Source organism: Rhinopithecus roxellana, chromosome 3 (genome assembly GCF_007565055.1).
Source record: "Rhinopithecus roxellana isolate Shanxi Qingling chromosome 3, ASM756505v1, whole genome shotgun sequence".
NCBI classification, from domain to species: Eukaryota; Metazoa; Chordata; class Mammalia; order Primates; family Cercopithecidae; genus Rhinopithecus; species Rhinopithecus roxellana.
The window spans coordinates 154,456,257-154,468,262 of record NC_044551.1 but is presented as its reverse complement, the minus strand read 5'-3'; the positions used below and the strand labels follow the sequence as shown (position 1 = coordinate 154,468,262).

Below are 12,006 nucleotides of genomic sequence, written 5' to 3'. Positions count from 1 at the left end.
TCTGAGCACTCAGTGGGGGAATTGTTTGCAGGACCTAGGGCACTCAAGAAGAAAGACTTTTGTAATGGGCCTGCAGGAGAAATAGGAGTGGAACAGTCTGAGAATGTGAAGAGAATACTGGGCACAGAAAACATCATCAAAGACACAGATAATGAAAAATGTCAATTGCTATTTGCTACGTCTTTCCTATGGTTCATGCACAAAGCTTTGCATACATTCTCTCAATTGACTCTCACAAATACCTTTTTAAATAACTGTCTTTATGATACGTACTTTACAGATCTGGAAACTGAGGCTTTGTGGGGAGAAATTCCAAAAGTTATCCAAGGTTGTCTAATATGGCAGAAGTAGGATTGGAACCAAGATCTGTTTGATTGCAAAACATATACTCTTAATCCTTAACTTACTAAAGAAAACTTGTGTTCAGAATATGGTAGGGTGAGGGCAAGGTAGTAGTAGGAGAGAAGTCAGGGAAGGTTTGTAGAGGCCAGACTTCTGAAGGGTTTTATATGTTATACATCCATGAAATAGCTTTTTTTAAATCCATTTTTGTCCCCTAACTCCCAAGCCAGAAGGAATCTTATTTTTTTTTTCTTAACCCCCAAGCATTTAATGTTTATATCTCACATCCATTTATAATTTTCCCCCCATTTCCCCATTTGCCATTAGGCAACACAGTTTTTTTTTTTTTTTTTTTTTTGAGACGGAGTCTGGCTCTGTCGCCCAGGCTGGAGTGCAGTGGCCGGATCTCGGCTCACTGCAAGCTCCACCTCCTGGGCTTACGCCATTCTCCTGCCTCAGCCTCCCGAGTAGCTGGGACTACAGGCGCCTGCCACCTCGCCCGGCTAGATTTTTGTATTTTTTAGTAGAGACGGGGTTTCACTGTGTTAGCCAGGATGGTCTCGATCTCCTGACCTCGTGATCCGCCCGTCTCAGCCTCCCAAAGTGCTGGGATTACAGGCTTGAGCCACCGCGCCCGGCCAGGCAACACAGTTTTAATCAAAGGAATTATTTCTTTTCTGAAAAACTGTATAAACCAGGCATGGTGATGTATGCCTGTAGTTCCACACACTCCAGAGATCGAGGTGGGAGGATCACTTGAGCCCAGGAGTTCGAGGCTGCAGTAAGCTATTATTGCGCCACTGCACTCCATCCTGGGTGAACAGAGTGAGACTCTCTTAAAAAAGATAACGAAAGAAAAAAATAATAAAAATTATATATATTTAAATTATACAACTTGATTTGATAGACATATTGTGAAATAATCACCACAATCAGGGTAATTAACCAATCCATCATAGTTACCTTTTGTGTGTGTGTGAGAATACCTTTTGTGTGAGAATACTTAGGATCAACAACAAATTTTAAGTATACAGTGTAACATTGTTACTGATAGTCACCATGCCATACATTAACTCTCTAGAATTTATTCATCTTGCATAACTGAAACTTTCTACCTTTTGACCAACATGTTCTTATATCCTCTTTCCCTCAGTCCATGGTAAATTCTATGAATTTAACTATTTTAGATTCCACATATAAGTGACATCATACAGTATTTATTGTCAGGCCTCTGAGCCCAAGCTAAGCCATCCTATCCCCTGTGACCTGCACGTGTACATCCAGATGGCCAGAAGCAACTGAAGATCCACAAAAGAAGTGAAAATAGCCTTAAATGATGACATTCCACCACTGTGATTTGTTTCTGCCCCACCCTAACTGGTCAATGTACTTTGTAATCTCCCCCACCCTTAAGAAGGTTCTTTGTAATTCTCCCCACCCTTGAGAATGTACTTTGAGATCCACCCCCTGCCCGCAAAACATTGCTCCTAACTCCACTGCCTATCCCAAAACCTGTAAGAACTAATGATAATCCCAGTGCCCTTTGCTGACTCTCTTTTCGGACTCAGCCCGCCTGCACCCAGGTGAAATAAACAGCCTGTTGCTCACACAAAGCCTATTTGGTGGTCTCTTCACATGGACCTGGGGACCTCCCTTGGGAGATCAATCCCCTGTCCTCCTGCTCTTTGCTCCGTGAGAAAGTTCCACCTACATCTCCGGTCCTCAGACCGACCAGCCCAAGGAACATCTCACCAATTTTAATTCCAGTAAGTGGCCTCTTTTTACTCTCTTCTCCAACCTCTTTCACTATCCCTCAGCCTGTTTCTCTTTTCAGTCTTGGCGCCACACTTCAGTCTCTCCCTTATCTTAATTTCAGTTCCTTTCCTTTTCTGGTAGAGACAAAATTCCGGCGCTGGTCACGGACTTGGGAAGACAGTCTTCCCTTGGTGTTTAATCATGCGGGGACGCCTGCCTGATTATTCACCCACATTTCAGAGGTGTCTGACCACGTGGGGACGCCTGCCTGGATCCTTCACCCTTAGCGGCAAGTACCGCTTTTCTGGGGGGCAAAAACCCCCCAACCCCTTCTCTCCGTCTCTACCCCTTCCCTGCTTTTCTGGGGGGCAGGAACTCCCCGACCCCTTCTCTCCAGGTCTCTATCCCTTCTCCACTTTTCTTGGGGGGTGAGAACCCCCCGACCCCTTCTCTCCGTGTCTCTACCCCTTCTCCGCTTTTCTGGAGGGCAAAACCCCCCAACCCCTTCTCTCCATGTCTCTACCCCTTCTCTGCTTTTCTGGGGGGCAAGAACCCCCTGACCCCTTCTCTCCGTGTCTCTACCCCTTCTCCACTTTTCTGCAGGGCAAGAACCCCCCAAGCCCTTCTCTCTATGTCTCTATTCTCTCTTTTATCTAGGTGTGCCTCCTTCAGTATGGGCAACCTTCCACCTTCCATTCCTCCCTCTTCTCCCTTAGCCTGTGTTCTCAAAATCTTAAAACCTCTTCAACTCACACCTGACCTAAAACCTAAATGCCTTATTTTCTTCTGCAACTCTGCTTGGCCCCAGTACAAACTTGACAATGGCTCTAAATGGTCAGAAAACAGCACTTTCGGTTCCTCTATCCTACAAGACCTAAATAATTTTTGTCGTAAAATGGGCAAATAGTCTGAGGTGCATTACATCCAGGCATTTTTCACACTTCGTTCCCTCCCTAGTGTCTGTTCCCAATGCGATTCCTCCCAAATCCTCCTTCTTTCCCTTCTGCCTGTCCCTTCAGTCCCAACCCCAAGCATCTCTGAGTCTTTTGAATCTTCCTTTTCTGTGGACCCATCTGACCTCTCCCCTCCTCCCCAGGTTGCTCCTCGCCAGGCTGAGCTAGGTCCCAATTTTTCCTCAGCCTCTGCTCCCCTACCCTATAATCCTTCTATCACCTCCTCTCCTCACACCTGGTCCAGCTTACAGTTTCATTCCGTGACTAGCCCTCCCCAACCTGCCCAGCAATTTCCTCTTAAGAAGGTGGCTGGAGCTAAAGGCATAGTCAAGGTTAATGCTCCTTTTTCTTTGTCCGACATCTCCCAAATCAGTTAGTGTTTAGGTTCTTTTTCATCAAATATAAAAACCCAGCCCAGTTCATAGCCCATTTGGCAGCAACCCTGAGATGCTTTACAGCCCTAGACCCTGAAAGGTCACAAGGTTGTCTTATCCTCAATTTGCATTTTATTTTATTACCCAATCTGCTCCTGACATTAAATGAAGCTCCAAAAATTAAATTCTGGCACTCAAACCCCACAACAGGACTTAATTAACCTTGCCTTCAAGGTGTACAATAATAGAATAGAGGCAGTCAAGTAGCAATGTATTTCTGAGTTGCAATTCCTTGCCTCCACTGTGAGACAGACCTCAGCTACATCTCCAGCACAAAGAACTCCAAACGCCTGAACCACAGCTGCCAGGGGTTCCTTCAGAACCTCCTCCCCCAGGAGCTTGCTACAGGTGCCGGAAATTTGGCCACTGGGCCAAGGAATGCCTGCAGCCCGGGATTCCTCCTAAGCCGTGTCCCATCTGTGCAGGATCACACTAAAAATTGGACTGTTCAACTCACCTGGCAACCACTCCCAGACCCCCTGGAACTCCGGCCCAAGGCTCTCTGACTTGACTCCTTCCCAGATCTTCTTGGCTTAGCAGCTGAAGACTGACGCTGCCCTATCATCTTGGAAGCCTCTTGGACCATCACAAATGCTTTGGGTAACTCTTACAGTGGAAGGTAAGTCCGTCCCCTTCTTGATCAATACGGAGGCTACCCACTCCACATTACCTTCTTTTCAAGGGCCTGTTTCCTTTGCCTCCATAACTGTTGTGGGTGTTGATGGCCAGGCTTCTAAACCCCTTAAAACTCCCCAAGTCTGGTGGCAACTTGGGCAGTACTCTTTTAAGCACTCGTTTTTAGTTATCCCCACCTGCCCAGTTCCCTTATTAGGTTGAGGCATTTTAACTAAATTATTTGCTTCCCTGACTATTCCTGGGCTACAACCACACCTCATTGCCACCTTTTTCCCCAGTTGAAAGCCTCCTTCACATCCTCCATTTGTATCTCCCCACCTTAAACCACAAGTGTAGGACGCCTCTACTCCCTCCTTGGCAACCGATCATACACCCCTTACTATTCCATTAAAACCTAATCACCCTTACCCCGCTCAACGCCAATATCCCATCCCGCAGCACGCTTTAAAAGGATTAAAGCCTGTTATCACTCACCTGTTACAGCATGGCCTTTTAAAGCCTATAAAGTCTCCTTACAATTCCCCCATCTTACCTGTCCAAAAACTGGACAAGCTTTACAGGTTAGTTTAGGATCTGCGCCTTATCAACAAAATTGTCTTGCCTATCCACCCCGTAGTGCCAAACCCATATTCTCTCCCATCCTCAGTACCTCCCTCCACAACCCCTCCATAACCCATTATTCTCTTTTGGATCTCAAACATGCTTTCTTTACTATTCCTTTGCACCCTTCATCCCGGCCTCTCTTTGCTTTCACTTGGATTGACCCTGACACCCATCAGGCTTAGCGAATTACCTGGGCTGTACTGCCGCAAGGCTTCGTGGACAGCCCCCATTACTTCAGTCAAGCCCAAATTTCTTCCTCATCTGTTACCTATCTCAGCATAATTCTTCATTGAAAACACACGTGCTCTCCCTGATGCTTGTGTCCAGCTAATCTCCCAAACCTGAACCCCTTCTACAAAACAACTACTCCTTTTCCTCCTAGGCATGGTTAGGTACTTCCTCCTTTGGATACCTGACTAAACCATTATGTAAACTCACAAATGCAAACCTAGCTGACCCCATAGATCCTAAATCCTTTTGCCACTCCTCTTTCTGCTCCTTAAAAACAGCCCTAGAAGCTGCCCCCACACTGGCTTTCCCTAACTCATCCCAACCCTTTTCATTACACACAGCCAAAGTACAGGGCTGTGCAGTCAAAATTCTTAACAAGAGCCAGGACTACGCCCTGTAGCCTTTCCGTCCAAACAACTTAACCTTACTGTTTTAGGCTAGCCCGCCACATTATTCCTGATACCACACCTGACCCCCATGACTGTATCTCTCTAATCCACCTGGCATTCACTCAATTTCTCTGTATTTCCTTCTTTCCTGTTCCTCACCCTGATCATACTTGGTTGATTGATGGCAGTTCCACCAGGCCTAACCGCCACGCACCAGCAAAGGCAGTCTATGCTATAGTATCTTCCACATCTATCATGGAGGCTACCACTCTGCTGCCCTCCACTACCTCTCAGCAAGCTGAACTCATTGCCTTGGGCCCTCAAGCTTGCAAAGGGACTATGCGTCAATAAAATTAAATATTTATACTGACTCTAAATATGCCTTCCATATCCTGCACCACCATGCTGTTATATGGGCAGAAAGAGGTTTCCTCACCACGCAAGGGTCCTCCATCATTAATGCCTCTTTAATAAAAACTATTCTCAAGGCCACTTTACTTCCAAAGGAAGATGGAGTCATTCACTGCAAGGGCCATTAAAAGGCATCAGATCCCACTGCTCAAGGCAACACTTATGCTGATAAGGTAGCTAAAAAAGCAGCTAGCTTCCAGCTTCTATCCCTCATGGCAGTTTTTCTCCTTCTCATCTGGTCACTCTCATTTACTCCCCCACTGAAACTTCCACCTATCAATCTCTTCCCACACAAGGCAAATGGTTCTTAGACCAAGAAAAATATCTCCTTCCAGCCTCACAGGCCCATTCTATTCTGTCTTCATTTCATAATCTCTTCCATATAGGTTACAAGCCGCTAGCCTGCCTCTTAGAACCTCTCGTTTCCTTTCCATCGTGAAAACCTATCCTCAAGGAAATCACTTCTCAGTTGTTCCATCTGCTATTCTACTACTCCTCAGGGATTGTTCAGGCCCCCTCCCTTCCCTACACATCAAGCTCGGGGATTTGCCCCTGCCCAGGACTGACAAATTGACTTTACTCACATGCCCTGAGTCAGGAAACTAAAATACCTCTTGGTCTGGGTAGACACTTTCACTAGATAGGTAGAGGCCTTTCCCATAGGGTCTGAGAAGGCCACTGCAGTTATTTCTTCCCTTTTGTCAGACATAATTCCTCTGTTTGGCCTTCCCACCTCTATGCAGTCTGATAATGGACTGGCCTTTATTAGTCAAATCACCCAAGCAGTTTCTCAGGCTCTTGGTATTTAGTGGCTCCTGGATTTACCTCAAATTGCCACCCTTAAGTCTCTCTTGAAGTGGATCTTCAGTGGCAAGGTACCCTCCAATACTTTCACCCTGATGAAGTCCTATTCTTTACTTTTATACTCACTCTTATTCTGGTTCCTGTTCTTATGCCACCCTCTACCTCTCCTCAGCTATCTCCACCACACTATCAATCTCTCTCTCTCCTAGCCGTTTCTAATCCTTCTTTAACAAACAGTTGCTGGCTTTGCATTTCTCTTTCCTCCAAAATTGCTGAGGCCTTGACTTACTTACTGCTAAAAAAAGAGGACTCTGTATATTTTTAAATGAAGAGTGTTGTTCTTACCTTAATCAATCTGGCCTGGTATATGACAACATAAACTCAAGGATGGAGACCAAAAACTCACCAACCAAGCAAACAATAATGTTGAACCCCCTTGGACACTTAATTGGACGTCCTGGGTACTCCCAATTCTTAGTCCTTTAATACCTATTTTTCTCCTTCTTTTATTTGAACCTTGTGCCTTTCATTTAGTTTCTCAATTCATACAAAACCTCATCAAGGCCATCACCAATAATTCTATATGACAAATGCTCCTTCTAACAACCCCACAATATCACCCCTTACCACAAAATCTTTTTTCAGCTTAATCTCTCCCACTCTAGGTTCGCATGTCGCCCCTGATCCTGCTTGCAGCAGCCCTGAGAAACATCACCCATTATCTCTCCATACCACCCCTAAAAATTTTTGCTGCTCTAACACTTTACCATTATTTTTTTTTATTAATATAAGAAGACAGGAATGTCAGGCCTCTGAGCCCAAGCTAAGCCATCCTATCCCCTGTGACCTGCACGTTTACATCCAGATGGCCAGAAGCAACTGAAGATCCACAAAAGAAGTGAAAATAGCCATTTCCTGCTTTGACTGATGACCTTCCACCACTGTGATTTGTTCCTGCCCCACCCTAACTGATCAATGTACTTTGTAATCTCCCCCACCTTTAAGAAGGTTCTTTGTAATTCTCCCCACCCTTGAGAATGTACTTTGAGATCCACCCCCTGCCCACAAAACATTGCTCCTAACTCCACTGCCTATCCAAAAACCTATAAGAACTAATGATAATCCCAGTGCCCTTTGCTGACTCTCTTTTTGGACTCAGCCTGCCTGCACCCAGGTGAAATAAACAGCCTTGTTGCTCACACAAAGCCTGTTTGGTGGTCTCTTCACACAGACGCGAATGAAATTTATCTTTCTATGTTTGGCCTATTTCATAATGTTCTCCAGGTTCATTCATATTGTCACAAATGGCAGGATTTTATTCTTTTTAAAGGCTGAATAATATTTCATTGTACATGTATACCACATTTTCTTTATCCATTCATCTGTCAATGGACATGTAAGTCATTTCCATATCTTGGTCCTTGTGAATAATGCTGCAGTGAACACAGGAATGCAGGTATCTCTTCAAGATCCTGATTTCACAAAGGAATTATTTCTTGTCACCTTTATCCCATACAATACTCCACTCATTTAGTGAATGTGCTCTACTCACAAGGAAGGAAGGAAGAAGGGAGGGAGGGAAAGAAGAAAAGAGAGAGGCAGTGAGGGAGGGAGGGAGAGAGGGAGACCTGTGGATTGTAGAAAGTTTAGGCATTTGGGCTTTGCATTTCTTTTATTTATTTATTTTTGAGACAGGGTCTCACTGTTGCCCAGGCTGAGTGCAGTGGTGCGATCACAGCTCACTGCATCCTTGACCTACTGGGCTCAAGTGATCCTCCCTACTCTCAGCCTCCCCTGTAGCTGGGACTACAGATGCATGTCACCACACCTGGCTAATTTTCTCTATTTTGTAGAAACGGAATCTCACTCTTTGGCCCAGGTGGGTCTTGAACTCTTAACTCAAGCAATCCTTCCACCTTGGCCTCCCAAAATGCTAGGATTACAGGTGTGAGCCACTGTGCCCAGCTGCAATTCTTTAAGAAGTTGTGGTTGCCTTGGAGAAATTGGAAACTCTCAGATTCTTAGGCCATCCCTATATACTAGTTGGTAAGTCATAACTCCAGCATTGCCTCCTGGGTTTCAGTGTGCATGACATCAATATGGGACAAGCCACCTGAGTTTTCTGCCAAAACTTACAGGAAAATCTGGGCTGAGCCACAAATATTATGAGCTCTAACCCAGGGACATAGCAGCTCTCCCTGTAGTTCTTGCTGATTTCTAGATGTTGTGGCTCCCTTGTCTGGGATCTGTTTGGTGTTTAGCACATAGCCATAAATCAGCCTTGTGTCCTATGGGTAGGCTAGGGCTGGAAAGTAGAGGGAGGGAGAGCAACTGGAGAGACCTAGAGATGTTAGCTGAGAATGTGCAAACCAAGAAGGAAGACAGGAACCGAGGCTATCTACATACCTTTTTCTATAGACAGGTTCACTGTGTAGACCTTTTTCTAAGCGGCCTGGTTGTGGCCTGTGGCCCATTAGTTGTGTCTGCAGAAGAAATTGAGCCTTTTCTTAAGCCTCCTTCCTTCAAATTCCTAGACCTGGAGCATACCTAAACCTCAGTTTTACCCCTTTCCCTACACAGTAGAGAATGAATCACCTGATTTAGAATCAGGGAATGTGGGTTCAGGTACCGTCAGCTACTCAGTGTGTGACCTTAGGCAAGTCACATAGTCTCTCTGAGCTTTGGCTTTTTTTTTTGAGACGGAGTCTCGGTCTGTCGCCCAGGCGGGAGTGCAGTGGCCGGATCTCAGCTCACTGCAAGCTCCGCCTCCCGGGTTTACGCCATTCTCCTGCCTCAGCCTCCCGAGTAGCTGGGACTACAGGCGCCTGCCACCTCGCCCGGCTAGATTTTTGTATTTTTTAGTAGAGACGGGGTTTCACTGTTTTAGCCAGGATGGTCTTGATCTCCTGACCTCGTGATCCGCCCGTCTCGGCCTCCCAAAGTGCTGGGATTACAGGCTTGAGCCACCGCGCCCGGCCGAGCTTTGGCTTTTTCAACAGAGTTGGAGTTATACCTCCAGTCCTGCCACTGTGCCCCCTCTGCCCCCTCCCCCCGCGTGCCTCCCCCTTCCCCATCCCATAGTTGTTGGAAGAATGAAATGAGATAATAGGGTTGAAAGTGTTTTGTGAATGGTCAAGCTCTGTGCAGTTCATTGTAAGGGAGGAGGAGGAGGTTGTGGTTTCCTGAGGGGGATTTGGGTTGCATGACCCTATTGAGTAAGCCCTTCTTTCTGTGCTGCCTAAAGTGCCACCAGGTGGCAGCAGGATCCTGTCTTTGCTTGTCTTTAGTGGAGGATAAATCTTGGAGAAGATAGGAAAGGCCTTTGGATGCTGTTTGCTCTAGCCTGCAAAGGTTATGAGAATTTATTTCTTTACCACTGCCTACATTTCTCACTCCACCAAATCCCTCTGGTTAATATTAAATACTTCCCCAAAGGACTCCCCCACCCGCTTTCTTTTTTTTTTTGAGATGGAGTCTCGCTCTGTCGCCCAGGCTGGAGTGCAGTGGCGTGATCTTGGCTCACTGCAAGCTCCGCCTCCCAGGTTCACGCCGTTCTCCTGCCTCAGCCTCCTGAGTAGCTGGGACTACAGGCGCCCACCATCACGCCTGGCTAATTTTTTGTATTTTTAGTAGAGACGTGGTTTCACCATGTTAGCCAGGATGGTCTCGTTCTCCTGACCTCTTGATCCGCCTGCCTCGGCCTCCCCAATTGCTGGGATTACAGCCGTGCACCGCGCCCGGTCAGGAGCCCCATTTTTTAAACTAGAATCTCAGGACCCTTTCTCCACTTTTGAAGAGGCACAAGGAAGGGAAATAATTTGTACAATATTAAACAATTCGTTCATTTGAGAAATAAGACTTCAGTTTAGGTTTCTTCCTGTGGGTGCAGTCCTTTTGAAAATGTATTTTCAAGATGTTTTGGAAGGCTTGAAGCAGCTTTGTTTCTTTCAGTGGAGGGGATTTTGAGGGCCTTTTGAGACAGAGGGAAATAGGAAACCTGTCTGTAGCATTCATCTGAAAATCTTTTGAAGTGTTGCCTTGATTAAGAAACTGATTGGGGTACCTTATTAGGAACCACCAAGTATCTGAAAGGCACGTATGCTAGATGGAGTGCGACAGACACCTCAGGAGAGAGAATCCATGGTGCATTGTTTTAAGGGCTGCATTTCAGAATATGGAGTTTTGCATCAGACTTGCCTTCCTGATTATATTCTCCTCAGAGGCAAATGTTCAAACGAGACTATTGTCAGTACACACTGGCTTATGGCAAAGGAAGGTGAGAATGAGGGAAGCCAACCTTAACCATTTGCTATTGATAATCCACATAAGGTGGCAGAGTAACAGAAATAAAAGCATATGGACTTGAGAGTCCAACAGATGCTGGTTCAAAGCCTGCCCCAGTTACTTACTTTTACAGGTAATTTTGATAGGTTCCAGTTTTCTTATAAAATGGGGGCAATAAGACCTACCTTGTTAGCTGTGTAAGCTTTGACAAGCTATTTAGCCTCTGTGCAACTCAATTATGTCTGTATAATGAGGGTAATAATCAAATGAAAAGTCCTACTTCATGACTATTCATGACATATAATAAGCACTTGGTAAACATTAGCTGTTATTTTTGGTGTTATTATTATCATCACCATAGAGGGTTGTTAAGAGGATTAAATGAGACAGTATATGTAAAGGTTTTAAAGAGAGCAGACACTCAATAAAGTGGCATTTATTTATATGTAACTAATAACCACAGCGATGTAGATAGTATTCACCATAAATGAACCTGCTTATGATGTAAGTACGAGAGTATTATTTTGTCTTTTTTTTTAATGTTTATTCTTACTCCATTATTTGAGGATATTCTTGGCTTTTTAAAATAGGATCTATCTTTTTTTTTGTAATCTAGCGGCAATAATAATGATTAACATTTATTGACCCCTTTTTATATGCCAGACCGTGTGCTTTATGTATATTGTCTTAGGAGAATTTGGTAACTTGTTTAAGTCCATACATCTACCAAGTGATAGAACTGGGAGTTGAACCCAGACAGTGTGATTCTAGAGTCTGTTTTCTTTTATACTATCCTGCCTACTTAATGAAACATTTGGACTAAGAGGATCCCATATTTTAGCAATAGAATTATATCTTGTGGCTGAAAGATATTTAAGAATTAATCATAAAATTTGTAATACATATGAGGCATAATAAAAATGTTCATTACCAATGATCTGGCAGATCCACTTTTGGATATCTAACCTCAGGAAATAATCCAAAATACAGTCACAGTTTTATGGATAAAGGTGTTCATCACAGTGTTATTTATATTATAATTTGGAAAAGTTTTAAGGCACTCTAAACATCTGACCAAGGAATGGTTAGTAAAATATGGTATATCTACTTGATGAATTATTATGGAGGTCTTAATAATTGTAAATGGTGATACTGTTTACAACT

General features: G+C 44.6%; 1 protein-coding gene across 7 annotated transcripts in view; it reads left to right on the top strand.

The window, feature by feature from the left end:
- Positions 1 to 12,006, top strand: part of KLHL3 (kelch like family member 3) — a 287,169-nt gene that overhangs the window by 66,279 nt on the left and 208,884 nt on the right. Inside the window, exons 4-5 of one of the 7 annotated variants that reach the window (XR_004056391.1) lie at positions 3,910 to 4,103; positions 7,354 to 7,626. The exons of 4 other annotated variants lie outside the window; for them this stretch is intronic. The gene's annotated coding sequence lies outside the window, so the exon portion shown is untranslated. Of the gene's footprint in view, positions 1 to 3,909; positions 4,104 to 7,223; positions 7,627 to 12,006 lie in introns of those variants that run through there. 2 more of the 7 variants (XR_004056389.1, XR_004056390.1) reach the window with 2 other exon arrangements.